Source organism: Rhipicephalus microplus, chromosome 5 (genome assembly GCF_043290135.1).
Source record: "Rhipicephalus microplus isolate Deutch F79 chromosome 5, USDA_Rmic, whole genome shotgun sequence".
Classification (NCBI taxonomy): domain Eukaryota; kingdom Metazoa; phylum Arthropoda; class Arachnida; order Ixodida; family Ixodidae; genus Rhipicephalus; species Rhipicephalus microplus.
The window spans coordinates 218,034,864-218,045,194 of NC_134704.1; positions in this window are offsets into that span (position 1 = coordinate 218,034,864).

Sequence of the window (10,331 nt, forward strand, 5' to 3'; positions counted from 1 at the left end):
TGGGAATGATGGGTAGTACACAGATTTGTCTAATATTTGTACTTCTGGCCTGCCTTTGGCTCCGTGTGTGTTGGTGTGGCTTGGAGCTGTTTTTTTTTACGAAACAAGTATTAGCAAATGTTCAGCGGTTGCGCTTCATCATTTTATTTTTTTAGACTTACTTTCCAAATTGGCTCATGAAGTTTAAAAGCATTCAATCTTTCTTTCAAAACAAAACCGAAACACAGCAATAAACGAAGCCGCAAGTACGCTTGACTGGCCGAAAGTACGAAGACTAGGCAAATGTGTGTACTACACATCATTCCTATGGTCGCTGAACGATTGCAGCGCCAGTGTGCCCTCTAGTTAATTTTGAGAAACTCTATGAGTGCGAGTAGCGAGAGAGGTTAGTAGATATACTCAGGGTGTTTAAAGCAGAAACACGCCGCGGTTGATTTTTTTCGCCCCCTTCACGTGATCACGCGGACTTCAAAGTTTCCGGGGCCTGCAAATACCTATTGACTAGGACGCGCAGGTTTGTACTGCTTTTGCCACTCCCTCAGGCCAGTACGCGTAAAAGTGAAGCCCTTTAAATAATGAATGCCGCCAGCACCTATCAAAATGTTGTACTGGCTTCGCATAGACATTACACTTGCGCTTACATCGACGATGTGATTCACTCTGACAGTTGGTACGAGAACCTGGAACGTTAGACAAGATATTTGCTTCACTGGCGAAGGCAAGTTTGACGCTCAACAGAAGCTAGTGTCGTTTGCACAGCAAGAAGTCAAATTCTTGGGGCACATTGCAGGATCAGGCAGGTACAGGGCCGATCCAGGGAAGGTCCGGACGATAAAGGAGATTCTGGCTCCCGAAACAAAGAGACAGCTTCGCAGTTTGTTAGGGCTAGCCAACTATTAGAGGAACTACGTGACCAAGCCCGAGTACTCCAACATCGTTATGCCTCTGACCAACCCAACTGGCCGATGTATTCCGCAGAAATACTCTTGGAATATAGACGTGCAAGAAGCTTTTGATAAAGTGAAAAACTATCTAGTACAGGAGTCAGCATTTCAGGCCTCAGATCCGAGGAAAGATTTCATCCTCGCCATCGATGCATCTGATTACGCCATTGCTGCGTGCCTTACTTAGCCTGATCTAGAGGGCAAGAAGCACCCTATTGCCTTTCTAAGCAAAAATCTTAGCCCGGCTTTGACCCAATGGGCCGCAATAAAAAAAAGGAAGCTAATGCAATGATTTGTACACTGGGCAGGCCCGTGCCCCGTATCGTACGTGCGAACAGGACGCTCCCTTCTCTCAGGCCGAGCTCGAGGCGGTGGTACGTCGAATATTCGACCGGTCGGCCCCTGTCTAGATGAGATCAGGCCGCTTATGGTGAAAGGTTTGGTCCGGACCAGGGCAGCATTTCTTTTGTGGTTATTTAATGCTACGCTTAATCACGGCCACTTTCCATCGCAGTGGCGCCGAGGACGCACAATTTTCATTCAGAATACCGGTTGTCCGTCAGAGTTCCCGACAACATATCGGCCCATCGGTGTAAATTCCGTCTTGGTAAAAGTTCTCGATCATCATTTGACTGACTTGACTGACAGGCTATACTTTTTCTTGCCACGAGGCAGACACATCCATTCCCACCAGTACAGCTTCACGCACGGTAGGAGCACGGTGCTGGCACTACACCAGCTTCACGAGTGGCTCCTTCGACTCAAAGCCAAGCAGACACCTGTGGTTGTGATGTCGCTAGAGTTCCAGAGAGTTAGACAGCGTCTGGCACCCGCTAATGCTTCAGTTCATCTGTGAACGTCGATTGCCATCGCAGCTTTTCCATCTCCTCCACTCATTTTTGATGGACCGTGCCATCGTGTTCAAGTGACATGCCGGGCAGGCAGAGGCGCATCCCTCACTGGGAAGTCCCCAAGGCTCGCATCTTTCACCACTCCTTTAAAGCGTCGTTATCCAAGGCCTCTTGTCAGTCACCATTCCCGAAAAAGTAGTGGTACAGGCGTATGCCGATGACACTGTTGTCATCATTCCGGGTGCTACGCACCAGGCCCTTAGGAACAAAGGCTCAGAGGTGTTGTGAAGTGTGGAGCACTGGACGGTCACACAAAAAGTAAAGCTCACCCAGGAGAAAACGTTCTGTGTGCTATTCTTCCACGGGGTGGGTGGGATGGAGCACGTTCGTCTTTCCATTGGTACGAACTGCTCTCGAAAGAGTCTTAAATTCGTTTATATGCTCCAGGTCTTGGGCGTCAATTTCAATCGCCGCCTCTTCTTCGCACACGCTGACCATCTGCGAGACAATCTGCAGCGAAAGTGGTTGCCTTTAAAATTATTGCACGCACCCTCCGGCCAGACGCGATTAGACGGCCTTACAGGCAAGTGATGCTGCCGGCTATTGCTTACGCCTCTGTCATTTGGTGGCCTGAGTGACCAGACTGCCATCTGAAAAACTGCCTCGTATCCATCCAACGTTGGGCGTTTGATGGCATTGACAGGTGCATATCACACGACTCGGACTGTGGCACTGCAGGTCCTCCTGCGCGCTCCCCTGATCCAGCGCGAACTGCGTCTCCTTAATAAAAAGTTCGCCCTCCTACACTTACGGCGTGCCGTCACGTGGGAGAGGCAGACAGTGGACCCGCGGCAGGTGGCTCTCCCACTGGACAAATGGTCTCTTCTCCCGGCTGAGACCCCCTGTGTTCAGAGCGTGTCCCGCCTTTCGGTTTCCGAGGCCTAGGATATGGCAAGGCGCCCGAGCATACATGCTTACACGGATGGCGCGTACGTGCCCACTTCTACTGGAGCCGCGTACATAACGTTTTGGAGGGCAACTACTATTTTCGCGACCGGCCGTTTCCGGGAGCTATACGCCTCGAGTACCTACTGCACAGAGGTTGTGGCTCTCACCGAGGCACTTCAGTACCTGCGGTCGTGTGATTCCTGCAACCTCCCCACAAATACACTCACTGCCTCTCCGTTTTGCACGCACTGGCCAGCCCGCTCTGCCTCGATTAACGCATCGTGCATATGCGCACGATTAACACTCTGATCTTGTCGGCCCTTCGAGTTTTCTATGTCTCAGGGCACAGACGCATATTCGGCAATGAGCTCACCGATTTCCCAGAATCAAGGGCGTGTCAAAGTCACATCTCTGTCCACAAGGTCAAATTGCACCTCGGGTGGGTGTTATTGGACCTTTGGGCTTCCGAGTGGCGTGAATCCTATGTGGACACTGAGCTTGCCTGATGGATTCCTGAAGTCGCGAGCTTGCCACCGTTTTTCTCACCTAATTGACACTTCATCACCTTACTCACGGGGCTTGGTCGTTTCTCACATTTTCATCGTTGTGGTCCACAGAGGGAACCGCTCTTCCGCTGTGGCAAGCTCTTCCCCTTAATCGAACACTATCACGATGAATGCGACCTTACCGCATCCATCGTGGACGGTCTGCGGCCTCCAGATGCCCTTCGGGGTGGGGATCACGCAGCCATTCTCCTGAGTATCGAAAACCAGGCGCTCCTTACCTTGGTTGTCACCACCATCAACACCAGGCATGACACGTTAACACGATTATTCTACACTCGTCACCCACACCAGAGACCTTGCTGAAGACGATCTGTCTCGTTGACGCACAGGCCCTTCAGTCAAATATGGTGGGGTTGTCACCCTTGCCTGTGCGCAGTGGGCAATCATTGACGGCGGGTCTGAAGGTCAGGCCGTACCTGGTGCTGCGTTCCATGTGATGGGAGGAGCTTCATCGAGCAATCGGAACGCGTGCCTATGAAAACCACCGGCATCTGCCAACACTACCACTTCTGGGTTCACTGGACTTCCCTACCCGTGTGCAGTGCTTTCTGCGCTTGTAGACGAGACCCGTATCGCGTGAATAATGGGCTTGCTTTGACGTTGTTTTTTTCATGACTCACTCCTCTGTAAAAGGATCAAAATGTGGGCCAGTTGGTAATTCATTTTCTTCGTTCAGCGAACTAGGAGCGCAGAGAAAACACAAAGGACGAAGCGAGGAACCACACAACACGAGCGCTCGTGTTGTGTGGTTCCTCGCTTCGTCCTTTGTGTTTTCTCTGCGCTCCTAGTTCGCTGAACGAAGAAAATCACTCCTCTGTCCCCTCATCATTCGCTTCAGACTCCTGGACTCCTCATCTGTTCCTCGCCATTGTTTCTTGTCTCTCTTTCTTTTAGCCCTTAATTGTTCACCTTTAATGGCATGACATTGCATGGGCAGAAAAGAATGCTCCGCTGGTTACTGTGCTCGTTTAGCCAACGCCTTAGGACACTACAGTGTTACCGTTTGCCCATACATTTTTTTATTTCTCTAATTGGCTTTCTCACTAAATTGTGTGCTTTGGGTATAATTTAACCCCTTTTCATTTGCCTTTGCTTGGCTTTAAGCTTGGTATGCCTAGGCAGGGACAAGTTTTTCCTAAGCAATTCTTTTTAAAATATTTTTCATTGAAGCTGGGAATCAAGTTTACCGAGGCCACAATAGAAAAGCAAACCTATGCAATCATTTGGACACTAGGGAAGTTGAACGCTTGCCTGTTTCAAACTAAGGTCAAGGTGATTACCGGTCATAACCCGCTTGAATTTCTGACTGTAACCACTCCGCAGAGCACGTGGCTGACACTGTGGGCGTTGACACTGCATAAATATAACCTGCAAATTGAACCCAAAAGGGGTGTCCAAAAGCTAATACAGACCCAATTTCACGGTTGGTGACTCCCAACAATGACGCATAAAAGAGAACACGAGGTAAGGAGGTAATGCTTTGTCTATGCAGGCGCGCGACAGAGTCAAAGGGGTACGAGTGACGAGTTGTGCCTCACGTATCAAGTCAGTGAACATGTGTGAATGTGTGGCTGTGTTTGTGTGACATGTCATAGATACAGTGCAACACAGTTGGAGGGAGGTGTTAGGTTCGAACTTGGTGCCTTCGCCGAATAGTTTCATATTGTTGCCCGCCACGATGACGTTGAGCCCACGCCATGACGGAAGCGGTGTCACTAGATTGGTGTAACGGCGGCTGTCTGTCAGTCATAAAGGACACGAACACCCACGTCGTCAAGGGGCTTAGTGGTGGCAATTTTCTGGAGACAAGAGCCGAGTGCGGCTGCAAAGGTGGAAGGTGCACTTGCGCTCCACTGTAGGCAACTGAAACGAGCGGCAGTGGTAGCATTGATACACGGGCCAAAAATAGTGATGGCCTGTCAGCCCAGCGTTGCAGGAACGTACCCAGGAGGTGCGTTCCCACAGCTCATCGATGTCAGACGTCGAACGTTTCGGCAACTGGAGTGAAGAAAGTTGAGCGGCGGCGAGAGGTGGTGGTTCTTCGAGGAAGATCTGAGGAGGAAGGACTCCATGTCTGGCACCTTCAATGGCAACCAACCAGGAGTCGAGGAAAGAGACATTCCTGTGTTCTGTTTGGGTTGTAAGAGTGTCTGAATGGGGGGTTAGGGGACAAACTCAGGGGTGCAGGGACACAGAAAAGCGGAGAAACAAGCAAACGTCTCTTGCGAAATGATTTCCGAGTGGTCCTTTCCTCAATGTGCCAATAAATGAAAAATCTCGTCTTCGGCTACCTACGCGGCAGCAGCAAATGTCGCGCAACCATCGAGGCGAGTGGAAGACTAAACATCGAACCTAACTGCATCATTAAAGAATTGCCGAGCCCTTGGGCAGCCCCTGTCATTCTCGTGAAAAAAAGACAGTACCTGGAGATTTCGTGTCGACTATCACCATTTGAACTTTATCACACAGAAAGATGTTTCCTCTTCCACGAATTGATGACGCTTTGGACTGTCTTTATTCGGCCTTCTACTTTTCGTCTATCGATTCATGCTCAGGCTACTGACAGATTTCTATGCATCCAGTGTACAAGGAAAAGACTGCTTTCATAAGCGCTTACGTACTTCATAAATTTAGCGTGATGCCGTTTAGATTATGTAACGCTCCTTCCACATTCTAAAGGTTCATGGATACAATTCTGCGTGGCCTAAAATGTAACATCTATATGTGCTTCCTCGACGACATCGTGATCTTCGGGCACACAGTTTGTGAGCATAACGAACGTGTGGTCATCGTTCTGTAATGCATTAGAGAGGCTGACCTGGTTTTTAATTTGAATAAGTGTCATTTCGGTGAGCGACAAAGCTTGTTAGTTGGGCACCTCGTAAACAAAGATGGTACCAGACCTGACCCAAACAAGACCACAGCTGTGAAGGCCTGCAAACCACCTCGCTCAACCAGAGAACTTCGTCGCTTCTTAGGTCTGTGCTCCTACTTTTTCCGATTTATTCTCGCATTCGGTGACGTTGCTTTGCCCTTCACCTTTCTGCTACATCAAGGTGCTAGTTTTGAATGGATACATGACTGTGAGACGTCCTTCAACCAAGTCAAGTTCTTACGTCACAGCCTCTTCTTCAGCACTTCGACCCATCTGCACTCACCAAACTTCATACTGAAGCCAGTGGCATTGACATAGGTGCAATTCAAGCACAACGCTGCAATGGAAAGGAACTTGTCATTGCATATGCCAGTAGAACTTTGTGTAAGCCGCAGCGAAATTACGCAGTGACTGAGCGAGAATGTTTGCACTCGTCTTCTCTGTACAGCCATTCCGTTCATAACTGTATGGTCGTCCCTTCCAAGTGGTTACAGACCATCAATCTTTGTGATGGCTTGTAAGCCTTTGACACCCATCTGGCCACCATGCACGCTGGGCCCTACGCTTGCAATAGTATGACTTCACGGTATTGTACAAGAGGAAGCACGCTGGCGCTGACTGACTTTCGCGGATGCCACCTAATACGACACTTTGCGAAGCTTACAATTTGGACCACCTAATTGCAACAGTGTCTACAATGCTGGCGGGCAAGACCACCTTTGTAATTGAGCACCGGAAGGACGCCAGCTTGTAGCCGTCCTTTCCTGACACACAGGCATCCACTTTGGCGTTTTTGCGTTCGTCAAGGATTACTTTACAAGAAGACCTTGTCGGCCACGGGTTCCCGCTTCTTGCTGGTGGTTCCGGATACACTCGTTTCTTTTTTCAGCGCGCCATGCATGATGACGCAACTTTGGATCACCTGGGAATGGCGTGAACACTTCTTCGTACACAAGAGCGATTTTATTGGTGACGTATGTGCCAGTCAGTTGAGCAGTACGTGGTCAGTTGTACTCAATGCCAGACGCACAAATTAGTCACGACTGCTCCTGCCGGAGTTCTAAAACCTGTGATGCTTCCCAGTACTTTATTTGAGCAAGTCGGCATTGACCTCGTGGGTCTTTTTCCGCGCTCGGTGAAAGGCGACTGATGGACTGTAGTGTGCACTGATTATCTTGCCCGCTACTGCGAGACGGCCGCCCGGCCATCTGCGACTGCTTACCAAGTATCCTCCTTCCTAATGAACTTTATTATACTGCGCCACAGACCTTCTCACATCGTAATAAGTGACCACGGCCATCAGTGTACAGCCTACGATGCTGAGAAACTGCTCCGTATGTGTGGCTCGAAACTTTGACATTCGACACCATACCATTCACAGAAGAATGGCCTTACTGAACACACAAAGCGGGCACTGGTGAGTACACTGTCAATCTACTTGGCGCCAGATCACAAAAACTGGGACGACGTCTTGGCATTCATCACGTACGCCTTCAACACTGCCCGACGCGAAGCAACCGGCCACAGCCCGCTATTTCTTCATGTTCCATGCTCTCGTTATGACCTAGACACTATCTTTTTGTTGTATAACTATGGCAGCTAGTGTAAGACAATCCACTAAGCTCGAGGTTATTTATGAGGCTCGCCTCAAAGCTTTTAAACGGCAGGCTGATGCGTGAAATGCGCGGTGCGCTTGGTCTGCGACATGTTACGACATGTATGTGCCACACTCAGAAGAGGAATTAGAAGTTTGATTTTCGGAAGAAGGAGACCTCTCTTGGCAGCTTTGTCCTCTGTGACCTCGCCGTCCAGGGCTTCTGTGGAACAAATCCCGAATCGCTACTTCAGACGTAAATATATTGCAAACCACTCGTTGCGACATGGCAAGCTGACCATTGATTGAGCGGAGACAGCCCTTTGTCCTCTTTGTCGGGCACACACACGCATGGACGCAGATTATGTGAATGTGCATGATGAAGCAATATGTATTTTAGTATTACATAGTCCTACTTTATTTCCACCCCATGGTCCCGCTCTTGTTTTGATAAACGCATATAGGCTTTTTTACAACGAAAGATCTATATGGCTAGAACAAAGGAAAATCCGTTCGGCAGTGGTGTCTTGAGCGGTCTCCATTGGCTGTGTTTTCCATTACGTCGCTCCCAAACACGTGCACCGTTGGCTGTGTTGTGAATGACATCATCGCTGCCATGGTGCCGAGGCCGCCTGCACCAGTTTACCCTTACACTTCCTCGCCGGATTAGACACGAAGTCAAATGCTTGTAAAAACGTTACGTTATGGCATCATTGCAATGATTGCGGGAACGCTTTAGCCGGTACAAATGCCGCTTTCGTTGGTAGTTTCCCCAGCGGTATATTGGCGTCAGCTGCGACGTCTCTGACCATATGTATTTCGAGAACAACCACTGGTATTAACGTATCGCGAAGCGCAATTAGCCACTCATTACATTCCACTATGACAGGGATCATGCTTGGCACAATGTGCGGCATGTGAAACAAACACTGTGGCCAAAGGTGTGAGTAAGCACAAACATGTAAGCAGTAATGGTGAAATTCCTAAGTGCCACGTCACGTTGAACCCACTGCTAAACAGCGGGCCACACGTTTCAGCTTTCGCTGGTTAACCAGTTCTAAGCAGTGCTTTGACATTGATATTTTCGTTCCTTTCCTTCTGATATTCTTTTCGATTTACGTATTTTGTAACAAGTACCAGGGAAGTGTCGACATTCCTGGACCTCTTTTTCTATATTTCTTCTTCTCTGTGTCACCCTTACAAAGGACCTTCAACAAACAGAAACTTGAAACACCTCTTCTTGATTGATATATAGGGTTTGATGTTCCAAAACTAGCATATGATTATGAGAGACGTAGTAATGGCGGGCTCCGGAAATTTCGACCACCTGGAGTTCTTGAACGGGCACCCAAGTCTGAACACATGGGCCTACAGGATTTCCGCCTCCATCAGAATTGCAGCCGCCGAAGCCGGGATTTGATCCTGCGACCTGCGGGTCAGCAGCCGAGTACCTTAGTCACTAGACCACCATGGCGGGGCTTGAAACACCTCTGATGACGAGGCTTATGACGTAGCGTTTGTCATCGCTGCTTTTTGTGCATGACAGCCGGTGCTACGGTGCACGGCCTGGTAAAAATTAAGTTCTAGTTGTTCTCAAGGGAAACGTAAGAAAGCTATTTTCTGCGTGTAGGAACTAAATGCACAAGGTTCGTTTATTTAGTCGGTATTGTAATGAACTGAATTGTTTTTAAATGCGTATTGATTTCTTAGTAGGGCGATTTCAGGCCTCTGGCGGTGGCGTCCACAGCGGCGGACGCGCGCCGACAAGCGTTATCTCTCCACTTTCACTCCCTCTCCCATTGCAACAGCTGCGGGCGCACGCGCTTATTGTCACACCTAGCAACCGGAGCATCTGGTGCGAGAGAGTGTAGAAGAGGGTATAGCTGCAGTACTTCACCACTCCTCTCGCCATTCGCTCTCTTTCTTCCCTACGCCTCACTCTGCCTTCCACTCACGCCTCATTCTCGGCAATAGCAAGTTCGACTTCTGAACGTAGCAGACGTGCTTAGCAGCGCTCTTCGCACTTCGGAGGCTTTCTATCGCAGGTGAGGCGTTCACCTCGGTGGCGTCCCTTTTACAAAACACTATGACAAAAAAGAGGAAGAAGGAACTTGGCGCCAACGCTTCTTCACAGCCCTCCAAACTAGCAACTACAAACTTGGTGGCCACCAGCAAGCACCTGAGGCCCGCAGAGGCCCCTGCTTTATCAACAACGTGCAGCCCATGGTCCATGCCTGAACTATTCAAGTATGCCATCGTCCCTACGGATTGATTGATATGTCGGGTTCAACGTCCCAAAACCAACATATGATTATGCGAGACGCTGTAGTGGAGGGCTCCGGTAATTTTTACCTCGTGGGGTTCTTTAACGAGCACCTAAATCTGAGCACACGGGCCTACAGCATTTCCGCCTTCATCGGAAATGCGGCCGCCGCATCCAGGATTCGATCCCGCGACTTACGGGTCAGCTGCCGAGTACCTTAGCCACTAGACCACCGTGGCGGGGCATCGTCTTTACGGAGGAGGAACTTGTCCTAATAAGGCGTTCGACCG